This window comes from Staurois parvus, unplaced genomic scaffold (genome assembly GCF_062004578.1).
Source record: "Staurois parvus isolate SC_StPar_1 unplaced genomic scaffold, SC_StPar_1.0 ptg000814l, whole genome shotgun sequence".
NCBI lineage: Eukaryota > Metazoa > Chordata > Amphibia > Anura > Ranidae > Staurois > Staurois parvus.
In genome coordinates this window covers 1,747,703-1,762,561 of record NW_028318610.1, presented here as the reverse complement: position 1 = coordinate 1,762,561, position 14,859 = coordinate 1,747,703, and the positions used below count along the sequence as shown (strand labels likewise).

Sequence of the window (14,859 nt, the reverse complement as noted above, 5' to 3'; positions counted from 1 at the left end):
CATTCATAAACGGCACCCGCCATTTCTAGCTGTACCGGTTCCCGCTGTGTCCTACGGGACACAGTGAAACACCGATCATCGGACGGGACCTCTGTACGAGGTCCCAATCATGTGATCACTGATTGGCCAGCACTGTACTGCTAGGGTGCCAGTATGTAAACAAAAAAAAACATAAATAATAATATAAAAAAATTTAAAAAAAATGTAAAAATTATAATTTTTGGTTATAAACTAATTTGGCTTATTTATTTTTTTTACTAAAAAGATAACGGAATAACTTTTGGCCAAGATTTATGATGAAATATTATTTATTTGCAAACTTTTATAAGAAAAACACTTTTCAAACTATTCACAACAGTCTTGTACCATGGGACAAGCTGTGACCAATCACAGCTCACTCAGTAGTTCTCAATGGGTGCTAGAATGCAGACAGAAAGAGAAATGATTGATTTTACATCCTATATGGATGTAAAAGCAATCACTGTAAAAAAAAAAAAAAAAAAAAAAATTTCTTCATCACCCCCCAAAAGTAGTACAGTGTCACCATGGTGACACTGTACTGCTAGGGTGACAGTATGTCAACAAAAAAAAAACATAAATAATAACATAAAAAAATAAAATAAAAATGTAAAAAAAAAGTTTAAAAATTATCATTTTTGGTTATAAACTAATTTAGCTTATTTTTTTTTTACTAAAAAGATAACGGAATACATTTTGGCCAGGATTTATGATGAAATATTATTTATTTGCAAAATTTTATAAGAAAAACACTTTTCAAAATTTTTGGACTTTTTCAGCTACATAGCAAAAAAAAAATAAAAATCCCAGCGGTGAATAAATACCACCAAATAAATCTTTATCTGTCTCAAAAAAATGGTAAAAAATTCATATGGGTACAGTGTTGCATGACTGCGCAATTGTCATTCAAAGTGTGATAGCGCTGAAAGCTGAAAATTGCCCTGGACAGGAAGGGGGTAAAAGTGTCCGGTCTGGAAGGGGTTAAGCTTCACTTTTCTAAGTTAACATTCCTTTAGTAATGTAACCCTATTGTGTTGTTTACTGCAGAGACACGATCGGTACCATATTCATACAATCAAAAACATGTCCACAGATACGAACGGTACCATATAAACATATAAACCAGAAACAGGTCCACAGTAGAATAATCAATATCGTACTGACACAGCCATGGAAGTAAAGTCAGAACCATAATGAAAGGGTCTTAAAAGAAGTATGGTTTAAATTTAGAAAAACAAAAAACGATATTCGTCTAGGTGGATGCAGCATCGATCCAGAGCTGTATCTGTCCACTGCAAGCTCTAAGACTGATCAAATACGCTGATCGCTCAGTTTTCTGTGTTCCGTGAGCAGAGGGCAGGTGACTGTCATTCACCAGCTCTCTCCTCTGCCTCTCCAGCACTCACTGGAGCGCTGGACTGTGGAGGGGGTGAAAGCACCTGGCTCAGGCTGTCAGCAGATTGCTCAGAGGCTGCGCCAAGTGCTAGTCCAGGGTCCTGAGTGGATGCGGACTCTGATGTCAACTGATAGTGGACTTTAGCCTGTTGTCAACTGAAAACAAGTCGCAGGAGTGCAGAACAAATGACATTCCTGTGATCCCCAGGAGAAGTATAGCCAAAAGAGCTTTGGCAATACTTCTCCTTTAAACATATCCACAGAGACAATTCATACTGTACCGAAACAAATCAAAAGGTCCACAAAGACAAAATCAGTACCAGGGGCAGACTGACAATAGGGGATCATGGGACCCCTGTGGCCTTGCCAAAACTAAAAAAAAACCTATGAAAAAGGTACCAGGGGCATCTCATGGGGCCCCCTACTGTCCCGGGCCCTCGGGCAGTGCCCGAGTTTCCAAATGGTCAGTCCGCCCCTGATCAGTACCATACTGACACATCTAAAAATATGTTCACAGAGACAAATTCAGTACCATTCTAAATCAGCCAGAAGAATGTTCACAAAGACATAATCAATACAGTAGTGGTGCAAAAAGATACATGCTTCCACAGAAAACCAGTACCATACTGACACAGGGAACATGTTCACAAAGACATAGGTGTCTGTTTATGGCACAGAGAATAGCTGCGATTCAGAGGATCTCTTGTCATTCACAGTTTATGACACTCAGGAGATCAGCGGAGAATATGTTCAGCCCTTCACTGGAGATCTGTGTTCTCCCTCCAGATTCTCCAGCCCAGAGCTGGAGAATTGGAGGAACCGAAAACTAAGCCGCGATAATTTACCTCTGCTTAGTAAACTGATCTGTTACTGTAATCTCACGAGATTATAGTAAAATCAGCCGTTTTCCAGCGTTTGTAGACCGTTCTCCCTTCGTTCGGAGAACTGCTTCATAAACGGCATTCACAGGAGAACTGTGTTCTCCGAGAATGCCGAAGAACTGAGTAGCGATCTATTACCGCTGGTTCATAAACGGACACCATAATTGGTACAATATAGACAGAGCTGGTAAGTATAACATGATCGTTATTTTAATAAAAAAATTGCTTTTAGAAACACATTCATCTCTACAGTTTTTAAAGGATCTGTTCAGTTTGATATGAAAAAGAATAATCGAACTTGACTTCGCACAGCTTTCATAAAAAGGTTCTTCAAAAGTAATTGATAAAATGTTAAAACAGAAGTTATCACAGAAGAACTTACCACTGCAATTGTCGATTGAACACTAAAATTACTGTGAGACATTTATAAAAATGGTCCTCTTTCAAAAAAAAATTACAAAGCAACTATTGGTTTAGGAAGGGGTGGTCTCTGCTGCAGCCAAAAATTATTTGCTGCCATGGATAGTTGAGAACAGGCAACAAAAGTTGCTGGCTATGGGAAGCCTGCCAAAGGACCACAGTCGTATGCTCTGCCACAAAATCCCACAGTACACAGAACATGGAAATGCAATTTTTTTTAGTAAATATAAACTGCTAAATACCTTTTCTCATCAGCACTATATAGCAGTTTTATGACTTCTATCAGTGTACAGCCAAGCACTGGTTAGTCTTGTAAGAGGAGTTTTCATTCTCTGTCCTATGAGGCTGCATGACCCCTGAATTTCTGACTGGACAGTGCTGATCACATGGAGCCTCACAAAAAATCTCTAGCAATACACACCAAGCTATTGAAACACCTGTCTCAGTTTTTACAATACTGTACAAGCCCAGCTTCCAGTGGTCTGGCTTTTCAGATAGTGCCCTGTCTTGGTGAATGACCATGACTGGGATGACCAAGGTAGTTGCTTGATTAATTGGTAGCAAAGCCCAGAATTTATAGGTAAAAGGTCAAGATATACTGTACATCAGAGAGACCAGTACAAAGAACTAGAAGGTCCTTAGCAGAAGCAATATGCACAGGGCAGCCATCAGAAATTTTGGGGCCCTTACACAGCTTTAGGCCTGCTTCCTCCGCTGACTGCTCCATGGGATGGCGGGTTGGCAGCCCATTGATAATGATCTGGGCTTTCTGATCCACCATCCCAGAGCATGGACATTCACTTCTCTATTTGAGGCCAGAGGCCACATCAGAGGGCTCCATGGAATGAGCAACCCGGATATATGCATATTTAATATAATATTTGAAACAACAACAACAACATACAGAATAAAGAAAAAAAAAATATATATATATCTTGTCCTCAAAACCTACCAGTGTTTTGTAGATAACCTCACACTCAAAGAATCACTACAAGCAATGAAGTTTAAACACTTTAGTGTATATTTTAGAAAATGGAATCACCGATGGAAAAGGTAATGGTGATGAAGAAAATATGTACGCATCAATACAAACCACACCCAAGTTTTCAAATTCACCCATAGCTTTCCTTACCCTCCCCACAGAAAAAGCATACACAATTGCTCCCTTCTATTATCCATGGATTCCTAACATGAAAAAAAACAAAACAAAACAGCTACATAGGAACCTCCAAACATAGATAATAAAAAGTCTACACTGGTTTCCATCTATGCTGTGGAAACAAACCATAGCGGAACCGATTAGTGGCCATTTTTATTGCTGGCAACATTGAACAGTGTAGCATGAAATTTAGTCTCCCATGAAATTCTGCACCCCCTGCAAGTATGTGCCAGCTCTTGATCAAAGAGTGAAGCAATCGGGCAAACAAACCAAGCTCCAAGTTATCTGAAAGAGTTAAACTCCATATACAGTCAGGTCCGTAAATATTGGGACATCGACACAATTCTAACATTTTTGGCTCTATACACCACCACAATGGATTTGAAATGAAACGAACAAGGTGTGCTTTAACTGCAGACTGTCAGCTTTAATGTGAGGGTATTTACATCCAAATCAGGTAAACGGTGTAGGAATTACAACAGTTTGCATATGTGCCTCCCACTTGTTAAGGGACCAAAGTAATGGGACAATTGGCTTCTCGGCTGTTCCATGGCCAGGTGTGTGTTATTCCCTCATTATCCCAATTACAATGAGCAGATAAAAGGTCCAGAGTTCATTTCAAGTGTGCTATTTGCATTTGGAATCTGTTGCTGTCAACTCTCAAGATGAGATTCAAAGAGCTGTCACTATCAGTGAAGCAAGCCATCATTAGGCTGAAAAAACAAAACAAACCCATCAGAGAGATAGCAAAAACATTAGGCGTGGCCAAAACAACTGTTTGGAACATTCTTAAAAAGAAGGAACGCTCCGGTGAGCTCAGCAACACCAAAAGACCCGGAAGACCACGGAAAACAACTGTGGTGGATGACCGAAGAATTCTTTCCCTGGTGAAGAAAACACCCTTCACAACAGTTGGCCAGATCAAGAACACTCTCCAGGAGGTAGGTGTATGTGTGTCAAAGTCAAGACTTCACCAGAGTCAAATTAAAGCTGACAGTCTGCAGTTAAAGCACATCTTGTTCGTTTCATTTCAAATCCATTGTGGTGGTGTATAGAGCCAAAAATGTTAGAATTGTGTCAATGTCCCAATATTTATGGACCTGACTGTATGCCGGGTAAGAACACAGACAGGGGATTCAAAACCTTGGACACTGGGACAGATGAGCACTATACAGTAAGTTAACAATTCATTGGTTTGAGTTTCCAGGCCCATACCATTGAGTTGTACTTGCTGCTAAACAGCAGCAGCAACTGGCTGGTTGGGGCCCAGGACCCTTGGGAAACACGGGGCCCCCTACATCTGTATGAGCTGTCCCTTCCTATGACGGCCCTAAATGTGCACATAAAATAAGAATTACATTAGATGAAAGCCTTAAAGAATATGTAAACCCAGCATTTCATGTTCCTGCTATGTGCTTGCTGTATCATGTACTTGTATGAACATGTATCCTGTTATCTATGTAATGCTTTCTTTGTGTGTAATCCCTGGTGTTCCTGCCAGTCTGTTTGCGTTCTTATTAAAAGCTGACAACGCTAGGCATGATATCACAGTGTGCTCAGTTTCTGGCTCTGCTGAGAACTCTTCATGCTCTCCTCCAATGATCAGACTTGTTCTGACACCCCCCCCCCCTTCTGCACAGTCATTCACTGGGAAGTCCAGTGTGCTGCTATTTTGGCCTTCCCCTTCCCTTATGCAGCTGAGAACAGGGATTATGTAATAACTTACATTTAAATAAAGGGGGGAAATGGTGTTTATAATGTTTTTTTTTTATACATAGACACAAATGTTTTGCTTTTAATTTTTATTTTAAACTGAATGGATTGTTCTACAAGGTGAGGGTTCACATATACTTTAACTATGCATGTGAGTCCACAGCAGACAGGAACTATTTTTAAGGGCTTGGTAGCCCACTTTTATTTGAAAGAAAACGAAACTTCACAAATTAATGATTTCCCACGCAGGGGATCTTCTCTAACTTCAACAGAAATCCATGCACTGAAAAATGCAGAGCCACTTGGCTCATAAGCTCACTGAGCCATAACTGAAGTACCTCTTTTGGATACTTGGACTCTCTGACTATCTAGCCTTTAGAAACAGCAACCTGCTGTTAGGCCCACCTCTGTCCAATAGTTACATAGTTAGTCTGGCTTACAAAAGACAAAAGTCCATCCAGTTCAACCACAGAGAAAAAAAAAAGTTATGATCCTATACCCACAGTTGATCCAGAGGAAGGCAAAGGCCCCCCTAGCAAAGCACAATCCAATTTGCTCCTGCTGGGAAAAAAAATTCCTTCCTGATCCCCCAAGAGGCAATCGGATATTTCCTGGATCAACTTTACCTATAAATATTAGTATCCAATTATATTCTGTGTATCTAAGAAACAATCCAGGACTTTTTTTTTAAGCAATCCACTGAGCTGGGCCAGAACCAACTCTTGAGGGAGTCTATTCCACATTTTCACAGCTCTCACTGTGAAGAAACCTTTCAGGGTGAATAGCTCTACACCAAGTTCATTATATGAACCACTTATGTATTTATACATGTTGATCATATCCACCCTTAATCTCCTCTTCTCAAGAGAGAATAAATTTAGTTCCTCTAATCTTTCCTCATAGCTGATCTCCTCCATGCCTCGTATCAGTTTGGTTGCCCTTCTCTGCACTTTCTCCAGTTCCCCAATGTTCTTTTTGTGAATTGGTGCCCAAAACTGAACTGCATATTCCAGATGAGGTGTCACTAATGATTTGTACCCGGGGGGGGGGGATATCTCTCTCTCTGGAGTCTATACCTCTTTTAATACAAGAGAGGATTTTGCTCGCTTTAGAAGCTGCAGCTTGGCATTGCTGCCATTATTAAGCTTGTGATCTACCAGAACCCCCAGATCCTTCTCCACCATTGATTCCCCCAGTTGTACTCCAGTTGTACCCCCCCAGTATGTATGATGCATGCATATTCTTAGCCCCCAAATGCATAACCTTACATTTATCAACATTAAATCTCATTTGCCACATAGTTGCCCAATTACACAGAGCATTGAGGTCGGCTTGTAAGTTGGAGACATCCTGTAAGGACGTTATTCCACGGCACAGCTTGGTGTCATCTGCAAAGACTGAAATGGGATTTTTAATCTCAGACCCTATATCATTTATAAATATAATAAAACGTAAGAGTCCCAACACTGAACCTTGGGGTACACCACTGATGACCCCAGACCCTTCAGAGTATGAATCATTAACCACTACTCTATGGATGGGGGTTATACTGACACCCCGAAAGGAGCCGACCTGACTTATGGAACTGAGACCTCTGTCTTTTGCCTTCCAGCTGGGTCCTCTGACCCCTCGATGAGAACTTCCATCTCCCCCACTGGGAGCGGTCTCCAACTGGGAGCTCTGAGCTAGTCTCAGACCTGTGTATATAACGACACCTCACACCTGTGTTCTCCAGACTGCAGGTGTCTAGCAAAACCCAGACACAGGATTGAATGTTCCGATCCAGAGAAAGCCAAATCTGCAGTTTTCTTTTCCCTGAAACATTAGTCTGAAACATCACATTCACCCTAAATGAGAATCTGTGTCACATTTTCCTAACTTCTCACAGTGACAGGGTCTCATCCTGTCACTTAATACCCCCCCTCCATTGTTTCGAACCGGAGGGAGGAACACATTAACCTGTCACTGTGGTTGGAACACCTCTGTGCAAGCTGTAAGCTGCTTAGGCCCGACTCTTTTTCTGGGTATGTTTCCACAAGCACTTCACTCTGGCACCTCTGTGCCAGTTATCAAGAATAGGAATCCTAGCCTGTCTGACTTCCTTTTTACAGGGGAATTCTACCCACATCTTTTTCCGAATGTTCGTCCACAAGCACTTCTTCCTGTAGGTCCCACTGGTGTCTTTACCACCCTTCTACCTTTTGGCCTTAGGTTCCTGTGTTTCTTTTTACCCCAGACCTACTTTTACTGGACTGTAGGGGGCCTACTTCTATGACGCCTGTCAGGGACCGAGCTCTCTCACTATTTGATTCAATCTTAACCAGTATCATCTGTTTTTCAGGTTCACTAACCCTTGTGTGGTTACCCTTGGCAATCAAAACACCTGAGATTAACACCCCATTCTTCTGGTTATCATCAATAGCAACATTCCACAATATATTACTCAGCTCAATATGGTCACCATCATGCAGAACTCTTGTCCTATTGTTTGCTAGGACAGTATTTGAGGAGGGACCACATACAGGCCAGCGGTTAGTCCACATGGGACCTTCCCAAAGTTTCACATCTCCTCCTGCTGTCCAACACTCCATAAGCGATTGTTCTACCAACTGACCTTTTTAAACACATTTTTATACTCGAGTCTCTTTAACCATTTCTGTGTCTTCTGGTACTTCAGCCATTACCTCTGACCTGTCCAACATCTTCTAGCATGCTTCTCATGCCCAAGATCAGGAGAAAGCAACCTAGCACACTGAGACAACTTTCAAAATGGATTTACACACCTCCCCATAATGTTTACCAACACAGTTATTATTTCCTGTTAGAGTGTCTACAGGTGCCTTAAAGCAGAGCTCCACCCAAAAGGGGAAGTTTTGATTTAAGGCTTCGTCCCGGCTCCACATTAAGGATTGACATCCTTGGGGAGTGGGGGAGGAGGGGGTACCCGAATTTGACAGGTACTTGCTCCCACTTTTGCTGCAATTGCCCATGTGATCTGAAGCAGAAGTTGTCCTCCCACCCTCTTCATAGTCTTCTTGCACATGTGACAGGTCCCAGAAGACTATGGGGCCATTCACAAAGCGCAGAACTACTCGTGTATGCGCAGTAGGCACCCGGCTGTGAAACCACAAGCTGTGAAGATGCTGGCACCAGGTAGCAAGGAAGGCTGTGGTGAGGACACCGCTGGATCGAGGGACAGGTGAGTGTTTTTTTTAAATGTCAGCAGCTACAGTTTTTGTAGCTACTTGTTTTATTTTCTTAAAATTTGACTGGAGCTCCGCTTTAATCTGCACCTCTTGGCAGGTGACGGACAGAATTCCCGCTACTGCTGCATCCATTCTGGGCCTGTCCTTCTCATGAAGTCTAGCGGGTGAGATAGCATATGCGCCATGTACCAACCACTACTCAGCTGCACCTTGGACTGCACCAACATCATCATTTCTAATTCCTCTAGCACAGGGGTGTCAAACTGGCGGACGTCCAGATGTTGCAAAACTACAAGTCCCATCATGCCTCTGCCTGTGGGACTTATGCTTGTAACTGTCAATCTTGCAATGCCTTATGGGACTTGTAGTTTTGCAACAGCTGGAGGGCTGCCAGTTTGACAACTGTGCACTAGCAGTTCCCCAGAGCGTCTTCCACACAAAACAGCCACTAGAAGCACTCTTGCAGACAACCATGCGAGCCCATTCCATACAATTACCCAGCACAGCAGTAACAAATACCACTTTTGACCAGCATTGCTTAACATCGCCTGTACCACTTGTCTCCGCTAAATGGTACTATGCTGTGCCAGGCCACCCATCTGCGGTGAATACATACAGGTGTACAGAGAAAGGGTTTCACCGATTCCACCATTTCCAATAACATCTCAGTAAACTTTAGGGACTCTTTCCTTACCAGCCATGTGGAAGGGCTCATTCGCTAAGACTCAAGAGGCAGAACCATTTAAAAAGACCTCGACCTCAGGAGGTACTTGACACAATTTGCGGCTCCCCTTGAGCACTGCCAGGTGCATGTGTCATACTCATCCTCTCATTTTCAGCAACGCTGAGCCTCTCCAAGGCTTTATAATTTCCACTGACCTTTTGACACTCAACAATATTTATCTGTTGGGCTGTGGACAAAACTTCTGCCAAGCACGCACCCTTATCTAGTCCTTCTGACTGGAGGGGGTTATCTTCTGCAACAACCAACATGCCCTCAACTACTGACTGCTCTGCAAACCCTCCATTTGGCACATCAGCTGTCATGTTCACCCCACACATGGAAGTTTCCTTCAACCACGCAAATAACTTTATGGTCAGACTATCCCAGTCTATTATGTCATCAGATTTAGCTAATATATGTTCTACAATTTGAGCCACAGTTCCACCAAAGCAGTTTCAGAGCTCACCTGGACAACTGCCGGCTCCAACACAGGGAATCCACATGAGGCTTCCAGGGACAACTCTGTGGCACTGCTTGTGGTTGCCATGGGAGACACCAAACCATCATCAACATTGTCAGTAATACATTTCCCAACATCATCATTATCAGCATTCCACATTTTTACGTGCTGTCTCAGACCATCACCAGCTTGAGCCTGTGGGACATTTAGTACAGAATTTTTCACCTTATCAGAAACACTCTTGCCCATCAGGGCAGTTTCACAATTGTCCTGGGAGACCCCAAGCTCAGACACCAGGAGCTCCTGTGAGATCTCCAGGGACATCTTTGTTGCACCCATCACAGTTGCTAGGGGCAAAGGCACATACACTATATTGCCCAAAGTATTGGAAAACCCTCCAAATCATTGGATTCAGGTGTTCCAATTACTTCCATGGCCACCGGTGTATAAAGTCAAGCACCTAGGCATGCAGACGGCTTCTACAAACATTTGTGAAAGAATGGGTCGCTCTCAGGAGCTCAGTGAATTCAAGCATGGTACCGTGATAAATTGCCACCTGTGCAATAAGTCTATCAGTGAAATTTCCTTGCTACTAAATATTCCACAGTCAACTGTTAGTGGTATTATAACAAAGTGGAAGCAACTGGGAACAACAGCAACTCAGCCACGAAGTGGTAGGCCACGTAAGATGACAGAGCGGGGTCAGCTGAAGCGCACAGTGTGCAGAAGTTGCCAACTGTCTGCAGAGTCAATAGCTAAAGACCTCAAAAACCTGTGTGGCCTTCAGATGAGCACAATAGTGCATAGAGGGCTTCATGGAATGGGTTTCCATGACCAAGCTGCTGCATCCAAACCTTACATCACAAAGTGCGTTGGTTGAAGTGGTGTAAAGGAGGCCACCACTTGACTCTAGAGCAGTGGAGACGTGTTCTCTGGAGTGACCAATCACACTTCTCTGTCTAGCAATCCAATGGACATGTCTGGGTTTGGTGTTTGCCAGGAGAACGGTATCTTCCTGGCTGCATTATGCCAAGTGTACAGTTTGGTGGAGGGGGGATTATGGTGTGGGATTTTCAGGGGTTGGGCTTGGCCCTTTAGTTGCAAATCTTACGGTGTCAGCATTACAAGACATTTTGGAGAATTTCATGCTCCCAACTTTGTGGGACCAGTTTGGGGATAGCCCCTTCCTGTTCCAACATGACTGCGCACCAGTGCACAAAGCAAGGTCCATAGAGACATGGATGAGCAAGTTTGTGGTGGAGGAACTTGACTAGCCTGCACAGAATCCTGACCTCAACCCGATAGAATGCCTTTGGGAAGAATTAGAGCGAAGACTAAGAGCCAGGTCTTCTTGTCCGATATCAGTGCCTGACCTCACGAATGTGCTTCTGGATGAATGGTCAAACATACCCATAGACATACTCATAAACCTTGTGGACAGCCTTTCCAGAAGAACTGAACTGTTATAGCTGCAAAAGGGTGGGCCAACTCAATATTGAACTATAAAAACTAAGACTGGGATGCCAATAAAGTTCATGTGCATGTAAAGGCAGGCGTCCCAATACTTTAAGCAATATAGTGTATCTCTCATTGGTTGCCCTTGGCACAACTGGTTGCAATGCCATATTTTCACCATTGTGCACTGACAGCGCTTCATTAACTTCATAAGACTCAGCGGTTTCAGCCTTAGCAGGCTACATGAATCCATTATTTAACTCTGCATTTTTAATCTCATTATCAAGCAGCAAATGATATTCAATTTGACCACTTGTCTTCCTGCTACATAGTACACTGCCTAAAGACAAGTCTTCATCAGTCCTCAGTCTTGCTGTAGGTTCAGTTTCCTCACTACACATCAGCAAGTCTCTTTTGCAAGTGGATCTCCCCATCGGATTTGCCACCATTTCACTGGTATTAAACACATACACAGTCACTCTCACACATGTAATAGGAACAGTCTTACCATTCCAATTGGCAGGTGTTGTACACATCAGTTAAGGTTGTTGTCCCTGCCCTGCTGAGCTCTCACAAACTAATGCCTCCACATGGTTGCAGGTTAACACTGCAGCCTTCTTAGACGCTGTCAAGCACCGCCTGGTGGTGTCTCTAGCAGCCTATAGCACGGGGTTCCTCAGGGCACAGGGTCTAAGTCCCAATCTGCTTATTCACCATGGCCCCTGATGGTGGGGATGGACTTGGAGCAGACTGAGACCAGGTCGCGACCTCTGAGTACGTCCGGCAGTGGTAGAGAGCACCGGCAGGGGTGTGCGGGAAATGGAACCTGATGTGAAGAGGCTGCCAGGCCTGGTAACAGGGACAGATCCGTGCGGGCTGGATGGATGGATGGATCATCAGCATAACGTAAGGCGTAGTCAGGCAGGCCAGGTCAGCAACGTGCGGGCAGCGAGGTACCAGAGGAGCAGGCACAGAATGGTCAGGGTAACGAGCCGGGTTCAGCAGCGTGGTACAGAGGATCAGGCAGAAGAATGGTCAGGTCAAGCCATGGGTCAAGCAGGAGACAATCAGCAGGGTCAGGATCAATGCAGAGGTCGGCAACAGGAAGCTTCACAGGATCAGATAACAGGAACAGGACAAATAAAGACCAAACGGCAATTGACATACCTCCTGTCCCGTTTAAATAGCACGCCTTGCACTGTCATTGGTGCCAGGTGCGTGTCCGCGATCACGAGTGCGCATGCGCGGCTTTCGCAATCGCCCAGGTCCCGCTGTCCACTGGCTAGAGTGTGTCGGTGTTCTGCGCAGAACAACCAGCCCCTGACAGACGCTCCAACAACTCCTGCAGGCAAAACAGATTCCCTGTTGCCAGGGGTAATGGCAGACACATGGTCATACCCCTTGCAGGATGCTGGATATTGTGCTCTCTTTACTGGGCTGAGCGCAATTCACATAATCTGCCATAAGATGGAACCACCGGTTTCTTGTCTTGTCTGCCACCCCCTGTAGGCTGAACAAGATTTTCTCTACGATTGCCAGGGGCGACAACAGACATTTTTACATCTGCCAAAACATATTCACTCCGAATTTGAGCCACATCTCTGCTGTAGCTCCTCCGTTCTGCAAACAGGCTTTCTCCTGTTGATAAGGGTAATGGTTTTCCCCTACCAGAGCATTGCTGGCATTCCCAAGAACGGCAATTCCATTCTATTTCCAGAATTTCAGCTTAAGAGTGTTGTAATACTGGCGACCTTGGGGCAAGCCCCGGTACACTGCCTGATACTTTATCCTCAATAGAGGCAGTAACCATACTAACCAGCTTTCTTTGGGCCAAGCTTCCTGTACAGCAACGCCCTGAAACTTTGCAAAGACTTCCTCAACATCGTCAGTAGGCAACATGGGCTCAATGAAGTCAGCTATTCCAATCTCAGCATTGTTGCTATAAGTAACAGTAGCAGGCTCCTGCTTTAGCTAACTATTTAGGAATGTATGGGGCTTGTCCGGGTGATAACAACCCCTCTGTCCATAACAGTCCTTTCATCTCAGCAAACCTTGCTTCCTTTTTGTGCTTTGACCGCCCCATCTCTGCAGTCAGGCACCCAACAACTTTTTGACACAAAAATCAGGAAAATGTTGGTGTACTGACTCTTTAAGACTTACAAGACAATACCCTTCTCCATGCAGACTTCACTGCAATCACATCAGCTGTTGCTCACAGCAACATGTAACACAGTTCACATCAGAACGTTTTCCTTTCCTTTCACAGGTACACCACCTGCAACACAAAATGTCTTTCGCCTGGCTGTACTTCCACACACTGCCAACAGTTCCTGACATGGACTCACCATTGGAGCAGAGACCTGGATTCCACCATGAATTGGCCCTCACTCTCCACCATATGTGACCTGGGGTAGTTAGCTCTATTGGTTGATGCGTTATTTTAGTGAGTCCACGGCAGACATTAACTATTTTTAAGGGCTTGGTAGCCCACTTTTATTTAAAAGAAAGTGAAAGTTCACAAATTAATGATTTCCAATGCAGGGGATCTTCTCCAACTTCAACAGCAATCCATGCACTGAAAAATGCCAAGCCACTTGGCTCATAAGCTCACTGAGCCTTAACTGAAGTACCTCTTTTGGATACTTGACTCTCTGACTATCTAGCCTTTAGATACAGCAACCTGCTGTAAGGCCCACCTCTGTCCAATAGTTACATAGTTAGTCTGGCTTACAAAAGACAAAAGTCCATCCAGTTCAACCACAGAGAAAAAAAAAAGTTATGATCCTATACCCACAGTTGATCCAGAGGAAGGCAAAGGCCCCCCTAGCAAAGCACAATCCAAGTTGCTCCTGCCAAGCCACTTGGCTCATCAGCTCACTCATCTTCAATTTCAGTACCTGTCCTGGATACTTGGCTCTCTAGCCTTTAGACACAGCAACCTGCTGTAAGGCCCACCTCTGGCCTACGAATGGGGGGTTCTCCTGATACCCCGACAGGAGCTGACCTGACTCACGGAACTGAGACCTCTGCCTCTTGGCTTCCAGCTGGGTCCTCTGAACCCTCAATGAGACCTTCCGTCTCCCCCACTGGGAGAGATCTCCAACTGGGAGCCCTGAGCTATTCTCAGACCTAAGTATATAATGACACCTCACACCTGTGTACATTGTATTGCAGGTATCTAGGAAAACCCAGACACTGGATTGAATGTTTCGATCCAAATCTGCAGAATCCAGAGAAAGCCAAATCTGCAGCTTTCTCTGCCCAGAAACATTAGTCTGTAATGTTGCATTCACCCTAAGTCCTCATGCACACGGGACGTTTTAATAACGCTGGTAACGTTAGCTGTGTAAAGCCATGCTAAAAACGTGAGTTTTTCAGCTTTTTTGCATTAGCGTTTAGTGATGTTTTGCCGTGATTAGCGACTTTTC

At 44.1% G+C, this 14,859-nt stretch overlaps 1 pseudogene; it reads right to left on the bottom strand.

The window, feature by feature from the left end:
* Positions 1-5,167: 5,167 nt before the first annotated feature.
* On the bottom strand, positions 5,168-9,839 carry LOC149444107 (uncharacterized; annotated as a pseudogene).
* Positions 9,840-14,859: the final 5,020 nt, after the last annotated feature.